The sequence below is a fragment of the Triturus cristatus genome, chromosome 11 (genome assembly GCF_964204655.1).
Source record: "Triturus cristatus chromosome 11, aTriCri1.1, whole genome shotgun sequence".
Taxonomy (NCBI): domain Eukaryota; kingdom Metazoa; phylum Chordata; class Amphibia; order Caudata; family Salamandridae; genus Triturus; species Triturus cristatus.
In genome coordinates, this window is record NC_140594.1 from 778198634 (window position 1) to 778212604 (window position 13971).

At 43.2% G+C, this 13971-nt stretch overlaps 1 pseudogene; it reads right to left on the bottom strand.

Moving 5' to 3' along the window:
* Nucleotides 1-562: 562 nt before the first annotated feature.
* On the bottom strand, nt 563-1694 carry LOC146785424 (uncharacterized; annotated as a pseudogene).
* Nucleotides 1695-13971: the final 12277 nt, after the last annotated feature.

Consider the following 13971-nt stretch of genomic DNA (forward strand, 5'->3'; position numbering starts at 1 on the left):
CTGTATTATTGATATTTATCGGGTGTACAGTCTGTACTTGGAATTGAGGAGTGGTCAGAATGAGACCCTAAGTGTGCAGTATTAGATTAGAAGAAAAAATAATATGGCTCAAGGAAGAAAGTGAGAGAATATATTTTCAGGCAAGGAGCACTTAAAGGATGTGGTTTAGTTTATTCATCAAAGTTACCTTTCTTCAAAAATGAGCTTTATGTTGTTGAGACTATCAATCCTGCAAATGCATCCTGTATACGAACCAGGTGCCTTACAGGTGTGTGGAGTCTCATCAAGATAAGTCTATGCAACAGCAGCGGAGGTGGAACAACATGGGAACAGGTAGATGTCCCTTCATTCTATTGTATTTTCCTTCTCTTGGCCTGTGTCTCATTTGTGGTGGTCAGGGCCGGACTGGCCATAGCGGGCACTGGGTATGTCCCTGGTGGACCAGGGGGGGGGTGAAGAACAGATTTGTGGCCATGGGGGGTGGTTTGGTCACTGAGGGACGGTTTTGCAGCAGTACTGTAATATCGGCTCCCTGTAACAGAAGCGGGAGCGGTGCTTCTTGCTAGCACCTCTTTTCACACTCTGTGCACTCATAGGGCCCTACTCCAGAATATGACATCATGCATCATATGTCCAGCAAGCTCTCTCTTCTTAAGATAGCAGCTATCGAAATCTGTAACCCTGTACATCATTTGATTATATTGTGTGTTTGGAAGGCCAGTACAAAGCAGTGAATTTCTCAACTAGCTCTTCAGTTCTTCATTAGATCTGGGACTTCCCGGGAGTAAAGGCCGATGTTCTGAGATACTGAAAATACTTTCACGCTTTACCTCTCCTTGTTTCCAGTAAAGTTTATTGACTGCTGGCGATTTCTAGAGTTTGGTCCATGGTGAAAGTTTTGAAACGCCTTGGAGTTTTTCTCTCACATTGAACTTTTATTGGTTGCCTTTCCAGTGGCACTTTGTTTGGACACTGCAACCTCTATTGGTTGGTATATGCTTACATCACCTGTTAGCTCATCACTGCTTTCAATTATTTCACAGTCGTCTTCGTCCATTGGATAGACCTCATTGGCTTCATCTGCTGTTACTACTAAAACTTTAGGGACAACCACAGACCCTCTTTTGGGTTTAGGGCCGACTTCTCGTCCAGGGTGGTCTCTTGAACACACAATTCATTGGCCTCCTCTTCTCCAACTAAGGTCATTAGGCCAGATAGAAATCTTGATGAATGTAGGTTGCTCTCTTCTCACCGAGAGTCATGATGGTTCATGGGATACAGATCTAGCTCTTCTTCCGGAGCCAAGAAGGCAGCAGATACAATGGGAGAACATGTACTGGAAGTATTTCTGACTTCAGCATCTTTTGGAAGCTGCATGTCACTCCAACAGGACTTTTCCTCTTGTGTGATTTTAAATAATATACCAGGACTGACAGTTGGGTGAGAAGACCCAATCCCCTCATTTATGTTTGTTCTCCTGGCTTCGAAGGGTTCCTGTACATACACATCGTTCCATTTGTAGACCCGGAGTAAAGAATCAGGATTGAGAATTGATAGCCGAGTGCGATCAAGGCCTGGTGAATTTCTTTCTTGACATTCTTGTAAAAGTCCTTCTGCCATGAGAAATAGGCAGCAACATTGCTGAATTGAACCTGCTCCTCGTCTGACACCTGTCCCCCCTCCGCCCCAGACATGCTTCTCAGGGTCTTCAGTCTGAGCTGTCCCTGGAGAGGGTAAAGAACCAGAGTTTCTGCCCAGCTCCTAACAGGTAGTAGGGAGATACCAGAACCTCCCCCCCCCCCCCCCCCCCCCAGGGCTCCGGCGTGATCACCTGCCCCACAGGCTCGGATCACACCCCTTCAAGCAGACGCCCGGGTCACAGCACTCTGTGTGGAGTCAAGTGTAGGTAATCTGAAGACCATTCAGCATACAGGCGTCCCTTACATTGGCCCGCGAAAACGTAATTGACTGTGAGTTGAAACACCATTAAGAACTGCATATTCGATACCGCACTGGGAGGTGTTGAGCCAGCAGGCCTCCAGTGTGCTCCCCACTTCTCTCTTTAATATCCCATGAATAGCGCTACTTGCCTACGCCCACTAAGACCAAGCAAACCTCTAGTTTTGATTGTGTGAATCTAGAAATGGTGTAGGCACATATTGCACATAGTGTGTAAATGAACCACAAGGCATACAGTAGCATGTGTTCGTGTCATGGTGCACTGGTTTAGGCCCACTGCACACTCGGATGGTGTCCCAGGGACATAATCAGGGTTTGTATGCGTGATAAAATGTGCATGTATAAACTCTTAAGTTTACACTTGTGCTGGGGAGAGCACATCAGTGAAAGACGGAGCAGCAGTTTCAAACTGTCGCTGTATATTTCCCTGGTGGCAGACCGTCCTGATTTTATAGAGAGGAACCGAGATCCTCCTCACAGGTGTGATCAGGGTGTGGCTAGGCCCATCTGAAAGGGTTCTTAGGAACTCTCTGGGATCCTCATCCCTCCTTTCAAAAGGTAACCTTGGGGCACATTAACATTATTCCACTTCCAAAGGGTGTGAAGCTATTGAGCCCCCAAAGAGTATGTGTCCCTTTGGACACACATAATGGAACCGCAGGGGCAAAGGAGTTCCCTCATGCAAGTGCGAGAACACCCTCTTGACACTGCAGGCATATTTACAAAAAAATGTCAGAGCGTGGAGCTGCACCAAAATCGGCAATGCCGCGTTCTGACATTTTTGAAAAATGCTGGGATGCACCATATTCACAAGAATATGGCGCACACCTGTGTTTCCCCTAGCGCTGGTGCAAAAAAAGCTGCCTAGCACCAACACAGGCACTCTGCCGCCATGTTGCAAGGGTGCCTGCATTGCCGGGGCAATTCTTTATGTGCAGGTAGGGACACCTTCCTGCACATAAACAATCATTTGTGGCAATTTTATCTTTCTATGTGTGCTGCAGAATGCAGCACACATGTAAAGAGCAAAAAACGAGGAGAATTTAATGATTTCTCCTCGTATGACCAGTCTAATCCCTGGTAATCCGTTATGATCGAATTAAGTTGTTTTTGGCGCTACCTTAACCTTGTAAATCTGGGGCAGCGTCAAAAAGCAATGGGTGTTTGGTTGGAACGTCCACAGCAACAACCACTGCATGCCCCTTTGCCGCAGAGGACTGTGGCGGAAAGGGCATATTTACAAGGTTGCGTTAAGCCATGTTAAGTAGCTTAGTGACACTTTGTAAATATGGGAAATGGCACTACGCCAACGGAGCGTCAAAAAAAGTGACGCTCCTGTTGTGATTGGGGCTGGTAAATCTGCTCCGGCATGTGTGTAAAATGAGTGCTAGTGCAATCAGGATTATAGGTAGGGTGCACAAGCATCTGAGGGCCCGTGAGTTATACGGTGCCATAGTGGTGAAAAAATCAGGCACGCACTGCCATTGCACCTCCAGGTAAAAAATTGTAAACTGGCCCTGTGTTTTATTTCCTTTACGGTGAAAGTATAATGAGAGTATAAGCACCAGAAGTGCCTTCACAAGAACAATATAATAGGGATAGTTAAGTGACGCATGCCTTTTTCAATGAGGCCACATGGCAAAGGATTGAGCATCATATTCCATGGGCAACCATACGTCTTCACATCTAGACATTTTACCAGAATAAGTCTCAGTAGTGTGTATCGTGCAAAAGCATATTCAACCCGAATAATTGCAGTATAAACCAGATTTTTGTTAACCACGTTATTCATTAAACAAAGACGTATACAAAAAGTGATGGATGAAATGACTGAATTGATTTAAGCCACTGGTAATTACTCGGGGACACATCCCAGTCCAGCAACCAGCATCGCATCGGTGGTACTTCTTTCTCTGTACAGACTACCACCACACACCTCTTGGAGGCATATTTTAGACAGAAAGATTATGGGCCACATGCATCAAAGTTCCATTGTGCATTCCCTAAAAAGCTATTTAGGGAATGCAAAATGGTATGTAAGAAAATAGCGCTTCCCTAATAGTGATTCCTACAGAGTCACAATCACAATTAGGGATTCGCTATTAGGAAATGCTACTCCATTCGTTCCTATGGACCTAAGGAGCAAATGGTTTTGCATTGCCTAATTTGCAATTACCTAATTGGTAATCAAAAATTAGGAAATGCAAAACCAAGGGTGTCCGGGGGCCTAAGGCCGCCACTGAGGGGCCCCCAAAAATGTGCATGTGTAAATCGCACCCATGCCCTAGGTGCATGTGTGCACTACATGGCACTTTTGAAAAATTCATTTTTTGTACATTTTAAAAAATTGCACGTGGTTACCATCGACTTGGAGGCAATGGTAATAGCAGTTCCTAAATGCCCAGTTTACATTTATGAATTGCTCTGTACATGTGCTTAGGACATTGCAAATTGCAATTCCCTATTTGGAGTCACAATTTTTGGTAATAGCAAAAAATTGCTCTTTGGCGCTCAAAATGGATATATTGAGCTCTATCCTCTTGCTCATTAACAATACAATGTTTTTTTTCAATTTGGCCTCAATAATTTTGGATTGTTTGTGACAATAATTTGCTGATTGCAATGTGTGCAAGCTGCAAAGTTTCACAGTACTGGATACAATGGAAGAACAGGGAATACCCACCTCAGGAACTTTGATTGCCTAATCTCCCAGAAAAGAATCATTTAATCAACAGTATACATAGAATGCAAATAGGATAACTGCGGAGAATGGTACATAAATATGAGAGAAATCAGGATTAGGATTACTTATCAAATGCAATCCTCCACTAACAGCTGTCTGATTATTAATCAACAAAGTATGGTGCAAAACAACTTTGTAGTGCCTTGGAAATTTATACAGGTCACTGTACAAAACAATGTAGTAGTACAAGAACTCAGACACCGTGAAAGCTGTGAATGTTTCTGTGAGGTGCTGAAATCTTCAGCTATCGAGCAATAAACAATGCCTCTGTTAACAATTCAGTATCTCTATGGATATATAGATAGGTTTGGGATTATATCACAGAAGGAAGCCTCCAGTTTATAATTCAAAATGACAATGTTTGCAATTTGAATCTGTAGGAACGTATATTACTTTAATTTTATGTAACTTTTTTTGCACGTCACTAGTGAAACCCATGTCATTTGATGGTGTTTTCCAAGGGAAACAAGAATAGTGGTTGGTCGGTTATTGTACTGCTGTATGGTTGTTGAGCTCTGAGCTCAAGCACCCACACACTACCTACCTGAGGGGATTATGACTGGTCACCATTGCTACCAGAGTGCTGAATGAGTTCAACTTCACCCAGAGCCCAATCCACAAAGTAAACTTCGATCTGAAGTCTAAGTTTAGACCTGAAGTCTAAGTTTGGCATTCATAAAAGGAATTACAAGCAGTATCTTTATGCCTGCGGAGGTTCGCACTTGGGGTGGAGGTTCCACACTCTGGGCAGAATCTCCGAACTCGGGGCAGTGAAAGTGCATACACCTGAAAACAATTAAAGCCACCTGAAACCCATGCAATGCAAAACATGAAAGCAGCCCAAAGCCATGACTCTGTTTTTTCCAACACAATCTCCTACCTGGCTGTTCTGCTCCTTGCCCTGTCATCATGTTGACTGTGAGGAGGAAAAGAAATGTTACAGAGGAGGAGACACAGATGACTGTCACATTTGTAGTGGAATTCTACAAAAAAACTTCATGGGCTACCTCCATATCAAACCAGTGCGTCTTATGGCAGCAGTTGGCTGATGCAGTCAGTACATTGGGGAGGATGTTGGGACCATTAATGACATAAAGCAAAGGTGGCAGGGTGAGAGGAAATGGGTGAAGAAGTTCACCAGGATAGAGGTGGTCAGAGCTCTTCCTGGTGGAAACACTGAAACCAGTCTCATAAAACTTGAGAAGCACATCCACTCCACCATGCGCCCCACCTGTTTTCTGTAGAATTATTGAATGTTTCTGCTGCAAGCAACTGTGATTGACATCACTATATGACCGATGGCTTTCTGACCACGGTGTTTCCAGCAGTATTCATATTGCACTGGAGTTCTTCGCCATGCGTTGAGTAAGTTTGCGTTGAAACCTTTAAGGGTTGTTTATGCGCAGTGACTCATGATCCTTCAATGGGTTTTTTGACTGACACCTTATTTTTTAGGTGTACATCACTCTCTCTCCTCCCCCACCTCCTTAATCCGGAGCCTTTGAAGCCCCCATCGCCTGTGACGACTTCTTGCGCCTACTAGGCTTTTCCCTCCATTTTAATTACGGTAAATAGAGTAATTACTTACTGTACGTTCTGGTCCCTATTTAATTTTTTGACCTGACAATTCCTTATCTTATTGTACCCCTAGGTGCCCCTGTCCCTCCACTTTCACTTTTGTCCTGAGCAAAACCCCGCCAGTAAGGATTAAAAAACCTACTCAGTCTCAGGGGTCGAAACGTCAACATATTACTGATGCCAGTATTGCCAACAGAGCATGCCGTATTACGACTTTATACTGTATATGGCTATGTGATTAATTGATATTTATCTTTCTTGGACTGTTTTTGAGAATATGTGGCATTGAATAATATGCCCAACAATTGGATTGTTTTATCAATTTGATTTATTTGTGACTTACCTCACTACCTCACTCAAGTCACTTCCCCCTCCCCTTGCACTTAATTGGGCACATCAACTAGGTTTTTATGATGTTTGTAAAAATTGTTCCTTAAAACATTGCCTTATGTGTAGAGTGTGATTAAATTACACTCAAACACTTATTTATTTTCTCTTGATTCTTTGTATTTTTCATTTGCTTTTACACGTCATTTGATGTATTATAACTGGGACCACTACGCTCTATACTGTTCTACACCCAGGTCCCAGTGATTTTGGGTTTACCCTTCTTTATAACGGCTTAACATATGCAACATTGAATGTTGATGAAAATATACCCGTATCCTTACAGGCCCTGTGATGTTGTTCAAGTCACCAACCCATGCAACAGTGACCTCTGCTCCATGTAGGGGTGTCACAACTGGTCAGGCACCACACAGCGGGCAGATGGTAGATGCTTATAAGGGCACTTACATATAACTTTACATAAGGCTCATAGTCTGATATCATGGATGGCATGTTAGCAGTATGTGGTGTGTCAAATATCTCTGTTGCTCAGATATGGTTCATAAGATTATCCTACTTCATGACATGTTGGGTAATGAGTGCCTGAAGCAACATTTATATACCAATAATAAATCAATATCCAAATTGATCATATTATCTCATTTAAAGATGAGTGGTTCAAACTTGTGGAGTTTGTGAGTATGATTTTGCATTTCAATTCTTTGTTAAAGACTCGCTGCTAAAGTCTGTGATATCACATGTAGGTTTACACAAATCAGCTAACATGTGTAATCTTAGATAGAGGCAAAGCAGAATGTATTAAACTGTTGTAGCACATACAATATTATGCCTGCCACTTGATATCTTGCAGCCTGTGTCTTTCAGGTACTGGAAACAACAAATTGCTTGATTAAGCCGAACCATCCTCCAGCAGAGGGTGGTAGGCAATATGAGGAGAGAAGATGATCCTCCTCCAAGCAGCATTGTCAGCAGCCAGCACTGCTCTGCAAGACGAGGATGAGGAGGAAGAAGATGCACAGGAGCTGGTCAAGGAGGATGACATGGATATTGGTATTCGCAAATTGCGCATGCAATTTCCCATTCATTCCTATGGTCCTGTAGGCCCATAGGAATGAATGGGAAGCCATTCCTTATTTGCGAGTCGCAATTTGCGAGTCGCAAATAAGGAATGTGCAGGAATCGCTATTTTTATAGTGATTCCTACATGCATAGACTTTTGCGAGTCCATAATTGCTATTGCTTAATAATCAGGACTCACAAAATCCTACCTTGATGCATGTTCCTGTTAATGTTCTAACTAATCCAAATAAGAAATTCTGTGAGCAAGAGCAAGATAAAATGATAAAGTCCATACACAAGAAGAAATAAAAATAATGAAGTCCACATAAGAAGAAATATAAATAATGAAGTCCGACCACAAGAAGAAATAAAAATGATGAAGTCCATACACAAAAAGGAATAAAAATATAGATGTATTCCGAAAAAACCAGAGCTGAAGTCATCAAAGAAGCTGAATGGTAAAAAGGATCTGAACAAAATGTTTAAACAAATCTAAATAGTGAAAACAGTGCAGCTGCACAAATGGCATGCAGTCAGCAAATGAGCTTCAAGACAAAGAAAAACGTAGGTCCATGTAAAGGAAATGAAAATTTTAAAAGGAAGGAGTACTTGGTCCAGGCTCAACAGAAAAGAAAAACAGAAAAAAGAAACCAGAAACCACCAGGAAATAATGAGACTTTACACCTAATGAAAAGCTAGGAAAACTGAGTAACAAGCAGACCAACAAATAGCAAGTAGGGGTGGGCTGCAACTCCCTTTAAAAAAATGTTTTAATCACAAGAGATTTTACAAGCACAACGCAAGCACTGTGCAGGCGAAACCTAAACATGTGCACCCATCAGAACTTCTATCCTGATATAAGTTTGATTTGATGTTTTTTAAAATGATTACTCTGGTTGTATGTCAGAACACATCGCGTAGGCTCACACTGACTGTCACTTTAACGTCCGCCTGGATTCTGGAGTCAGGACGGACTACATTTCCCGGAGTTCCATGCGCCAGCGACGCCCCACGTGATCGGGACGCTGCAACAGGGAACCGAATATAGCGGCAACAGAGAGAAGAGCCGCTGCCGATAATCCTGATGAATGCCTGCTTGGTCTGTTTGGGGCAGCGCAAGAGGCGGTAAGTCTTTGCGGAGGAGAAGACGGGCTGGTGCCAGGGAACTATATACATTGTTTTCCCTGTTGGAGAGATCCGAGTGATATGTGATCTCATGCAGGGCAGACACCTTTTTGGCTTGGAACTGATCGTTGGCGCGCTCCAAGATCTGACAAGAGCTTTGCTGGCGCACAGTACATGTAGATCTTACTTTGGATATTGATTGGTGTTATTAGGGGTTAACCGCACCCTATGAGGTCGGAGGCGGTGGTGAATTCCCCTTGATAACAAAATCGTAGAGACTTCAAGTTACAATAGAAAGTGCTTCATGAGTTCAGGACCACCCTGGTGTTAAGTGCAAGATTGTATTGTACAGTACCATGAAGCTACTCAAGTACCTTTATTTTCTTTATTTTTAAGCTCAGGAGAGTGATATGAGAGGGTGTCCAAGCTGTGATTGGCCTGGCATATCAGTCATCTCAACTCCTAAGAAGGGTAGGTGGAACAGGTCCCTGTCTGCTCTCTGGAGGGTGATGGTTCTATGAATGTTTCTAAGTTTTACTGCATGTTTTCTCATTATTTAGAAGCGTGTTGAGAATTGCCAGAACACCCCCCCCCGTTTTGCTCTCCCGGTCCAGCTGCACCTATATTTTCTTTCAGGTATAGTGACATTAAGAGTTCAGAGGTGTGGGTTTAGCGCTGTAGGCTGGAGTGGGATATTACTTCCGTATCAGTATACTTACTGTATCCCTCTTTGTGTCGTTCACAGATCTCCCTCCCAGCAGTTCCCATCCTTTCCTTCCCTTGCTTGACTACCTCTCCAGTCCGTGTGAATATATTTTCCGGACTTGGGGCAGTCGAGAGGTGGACCCCATTGAGCATCAGTACAACTCTGATGATACCGGAATCTGACATTGTATGACAAATGTGTGTGAGTACTGTATGTTGACCAGTATGACCATCCATGTTACAATGCTTCATGTTGAAAGCATAGCAAACCACCTACAGACATACACCTAACCACATTGAATGCAGCCAACATAATGTAAATTAAACGACATTTAAAAAAACGTTAGGAAGCGTCAGGAGAACCTGTCAATATACAAGGGTGAAAAAATATTTAGTGCACAGTCAAAACATTGTCCAAATATAAAATCCCATGGTCAACGCAATAATCAATCTCCACCCCCCAAGTCACATGTAGTGATTCTACTGGTGTCTAGGTTTGGGGGGGACACAGCCACTGGTCATCCTTGCTCTCATCTTTGATGATGATATTCAAATCATTCGCTCATGTGGACTCACTGTGTCTGGCCAAAGAAGGACCAGACACCCCATGGGAGGAGCCAACATGAGGGATAGCAGGGGAAACAGAGGTGTGACACACTTGGAGACACAACAACAGTAGTCTGGATGGGTCTTTGAGACAACACAGACAATATTGCTGCACTCAAGTTAATGATGTAGGCATCAATGCTTTCAAGCAGCCTGGACTATGACCCTCCAAACAAACTGATCTCATCCCTTATCTCCTGTAAGCCCTGAGAGAACACAGTCCTGAAATCATCCTCCGCACCCATGACCTATTGAGCTGAGGCCTCAGGTGGTAACACACATGGAGGGGTTTGGGTTGAACATGAGGGGTGTGTTTTGTTGGGGCAGATGTCTCCCACGACCCTTGTTCTTGGTGGGCACTTGGAGGGGAAGTAGTGGCAGGGGGTAAGCTGGAGGTCCCAATAGAATGGGGGTCTCTGGAGCTGGGGAGGGTGGCAGGCCTGGATGGTGGTGGGGCCAGCTCAGGGGACAGCCACTCTACTAGTTCCTATAGTCCAGAGTGGCACCCAAAATCAGCAGGTGGTGTCCCTCTCAATGACCTTTCTTCAGCCTCCTTAGGCTGTACCCAGGCTGTTGATGTAAATGCTATTGTCAGTGTCTGGGTGGGCGCCCTCCTCACTGGTGGTATTGAGAGGACGTGCATGTCTGCAAGCAAAGGATGTCCTGGTCTGCCCCTGATCCTGTACAGATGTTCCTTGCCCAGCCCAGTCTACTGGAAAATCCAAAATAACATTTATGTAGGTGGCATAACATTTTTGTTATAGGTAGACACAACAAAAAGCAAATGCTTACATTGTAGTTCCTTGATCTAAGTATGCACTATTATGAGCTTTGAAAAAAAAGTAGGTGTGATGTGACTTTAAGGTGAATAAATATTTCACATATTGAATAATTGCTCATATTTGGTCAGTATTGTCTGCAGTGTTTATTAACCTTAACTTCAGCCTTAGTGTAATTTGAGGTTCCAATAGTATCGTACTAATCTTCTATAGTTCTATTAGAAGTGCTGTTCTTTTATGTATGTACTTCTCAGCCCCGGCTTCACAGTCTTAACAGTTTTGCTCTTACTATCAACTGTCATGTATTGTTTAACATAGATAAATACATCTTACATTATAGTTTAAATTTACCTTTGGAAATCAAGCCCTTAGAGATAACTTTTGTAACGATTTGCAGAAAAACATTTGTCTTTTCATTCGGGACATCAGACACTGTAAATGGCAAGAGCCACAATTTGCTTCCGACTAATAACGTGTGCTGTACTGTGCAACTCAAGTCTGCTTACTCAGTGCAGCTATATATAATTTGGAAATGACATACATGCCATTGTTGAAAATAGGTGTGCATTTACAACACATTAGATATGTATGTATCATTTGGAGTAAGACATGTGACACATTGTCAGCTTTTACTGCATTTGAAGCTACAAAAAGTAGTTATGACAAACAACACACACAAAAAGCATGCTTGATACAACATAGGTACAATTCATACTATCATACCAACAATGGACAGTTTAAAATCCCATTATTCACCGTAGCAAACAACTGTTCTAAAGTCCTTAGTTCACTAGTAATGAATGTCCAAGTGCATTTCACCGACAAAATGTAATTGTGAGGCAAATCTACCTATTTTTGGCCTAAAATGTAGAAGTCCCAGAATTCCTTCTCAACACACCATCCCAAAATTTCTACTGATGCATGGACCATATACAATTTGCAGCCATGACTCAAGACAAAGTGACAGGTGACAACCAATACATGATAGGACATTTATCTCACCATTCACGTCATACTTCATGACACATTATGCAGTTCATGTACTTACCAGCTCTCTGCTGCTCAAAGTCCTCCAAATGATCATGGAGGGTTGGTCAGGTTGTCTTCAGGACCCTCCTGTACAGTGGGCTCATGCAGAGCTGTTATGAGTGGGGCTGGGGGGACACACTCCTGTGGTCTTGGGCTTTAATGACGGCCTAGCATTGCAGGTCTCCCCAGCGTTTGTGACAAATCTTGCTCTGCCGCTGGTACACGCCTACTGCACTGCAACTCGTAGCGATATTATGCCAAATTTCTGTACGTGCTGCATTGCTCAACTTTGTATCTGGGTCCCCATAAAGCTGAGGGTACTTATCAAGCACCCCCTCACAGATGATATTAAATTCCGTCTCACTGAAGGGGGGTGCCTTCTCATCAAGCTCCTCAGCCATGCTGGGGCGGGCTAGAAGAAGCAGGATAGTGTAGGATGTGACTCTGAGGAGAGGATGGCACAGAATGATCACAAAGTGGCCGCCATCAACTTCCTGAGACCCCGCTAGGCACACCTATCAAGGACTCCACACTCAGGTGGAGATCACTGCAAATACACAGGAAAATGACATATAGGAAGAGGAAGTTGACAATTTACACCTGTGCCATCCACTTCTTGTCAGCTAATCAATATTCATTTTGAAACAAGGAAGGCGGATGTGACATGTATTAATATATGCGCAGTACTCTTTTATTGGATGTGTGATGCATGCAGCATCCCACACACAAATCATTACAACCTTCTAGTTTTGTTTGGGTGCAGGAAGTAGTCCCTTTCTAAACAGACACAGTCATGATCACAACACAGAAACTTGGTGTAAGTGTCCCAGCATTGTAGCTAGACTGCCACATGAGTAGCAGCACAGGGAGACAACATATATGTTTCCATTTGTGTACAAACAAGTGTGTTATACATCTACTCCTTCCCGCAACTCTACACAGACATTTCCCTTAATGCAGTCACTTCTGTTCAAGTATATCACATATGCCCCTTGGAGGTTGACAGAGAGGGTAATTACAACAGTGTCATACCACCCATGCTACTACACCGTAGAAAAACAGTGTCTCATGGGCACTTATGTTTACTCATTCATAGTCTCACTTGGTCAGCGCCAACTACTCCGTCTCCAGCTCTGACGTTAACTTCCAATAAATTACACTAGCATGAACTGTGTGACTTTGGATCTTTAGTAGTCCTTACAATGTATTGTGAGTGGACCAGTAAGTAGTCATCACCCCCTCAACCCCCATGTAACATTTGTTTGCATGGCACATTGAAAAAGGGACAATGAGCCATACAGCATGGCACCGAAACCCCACGGTTAATTCCGGATTGTTTGTTGTTTGTGTCACCCATTGATCAAAAGATGACATGTCTTTGCTATATTTGTGATCTTACTTGTCTTAAACATACCCGTAGGTTTTGATCTTGTTCACAATGCCATTCCTCACTCACTGTATAGACATGACACATTGCACCACCTGTTGCAGATAAAGTTGGAGATGTCCACCGATCCAGGGAGCATCTCACACCTTCAGTGACCTTTTCTCCCCTAAGGCTAATGGATTACAAACATATACAAGAAATGTTTTACATGGCCCATCTTTCAAGTCTTGATGGCAGCTATTTTGTACATCAATTTTTAAAGGCATACAGGGTAGTCTCAGGATGGAATTTCTTGACAGAGTTTTACATTTCCACCAATCATTATTGGCAACAGACTTTGAAACCACATAAAGGCCGCAACACAACTGTTGGCTCTAGAGAAAAAAAGTGTCAACCAGCTCGCCACACACATACATACCCTGCCCTCTGTTTGGTACAGCACCCAGGTTCCATAATTTCAGACCATGGTGAGGGTTCAGAGGTATGTGTAAGCCTTGGTGTACTGCAATGTTGTGTGAGGCACAACATTGCACAAAACTCCAGGGGAATACAGCAGCACCACCCTGTATGGTCAAGACATCTGAATCACAACTTTAGGAGAGCAAAAATGTGCTCTATGATGGCTAGTGTATGAATATGTCCCCCTTTGTAAC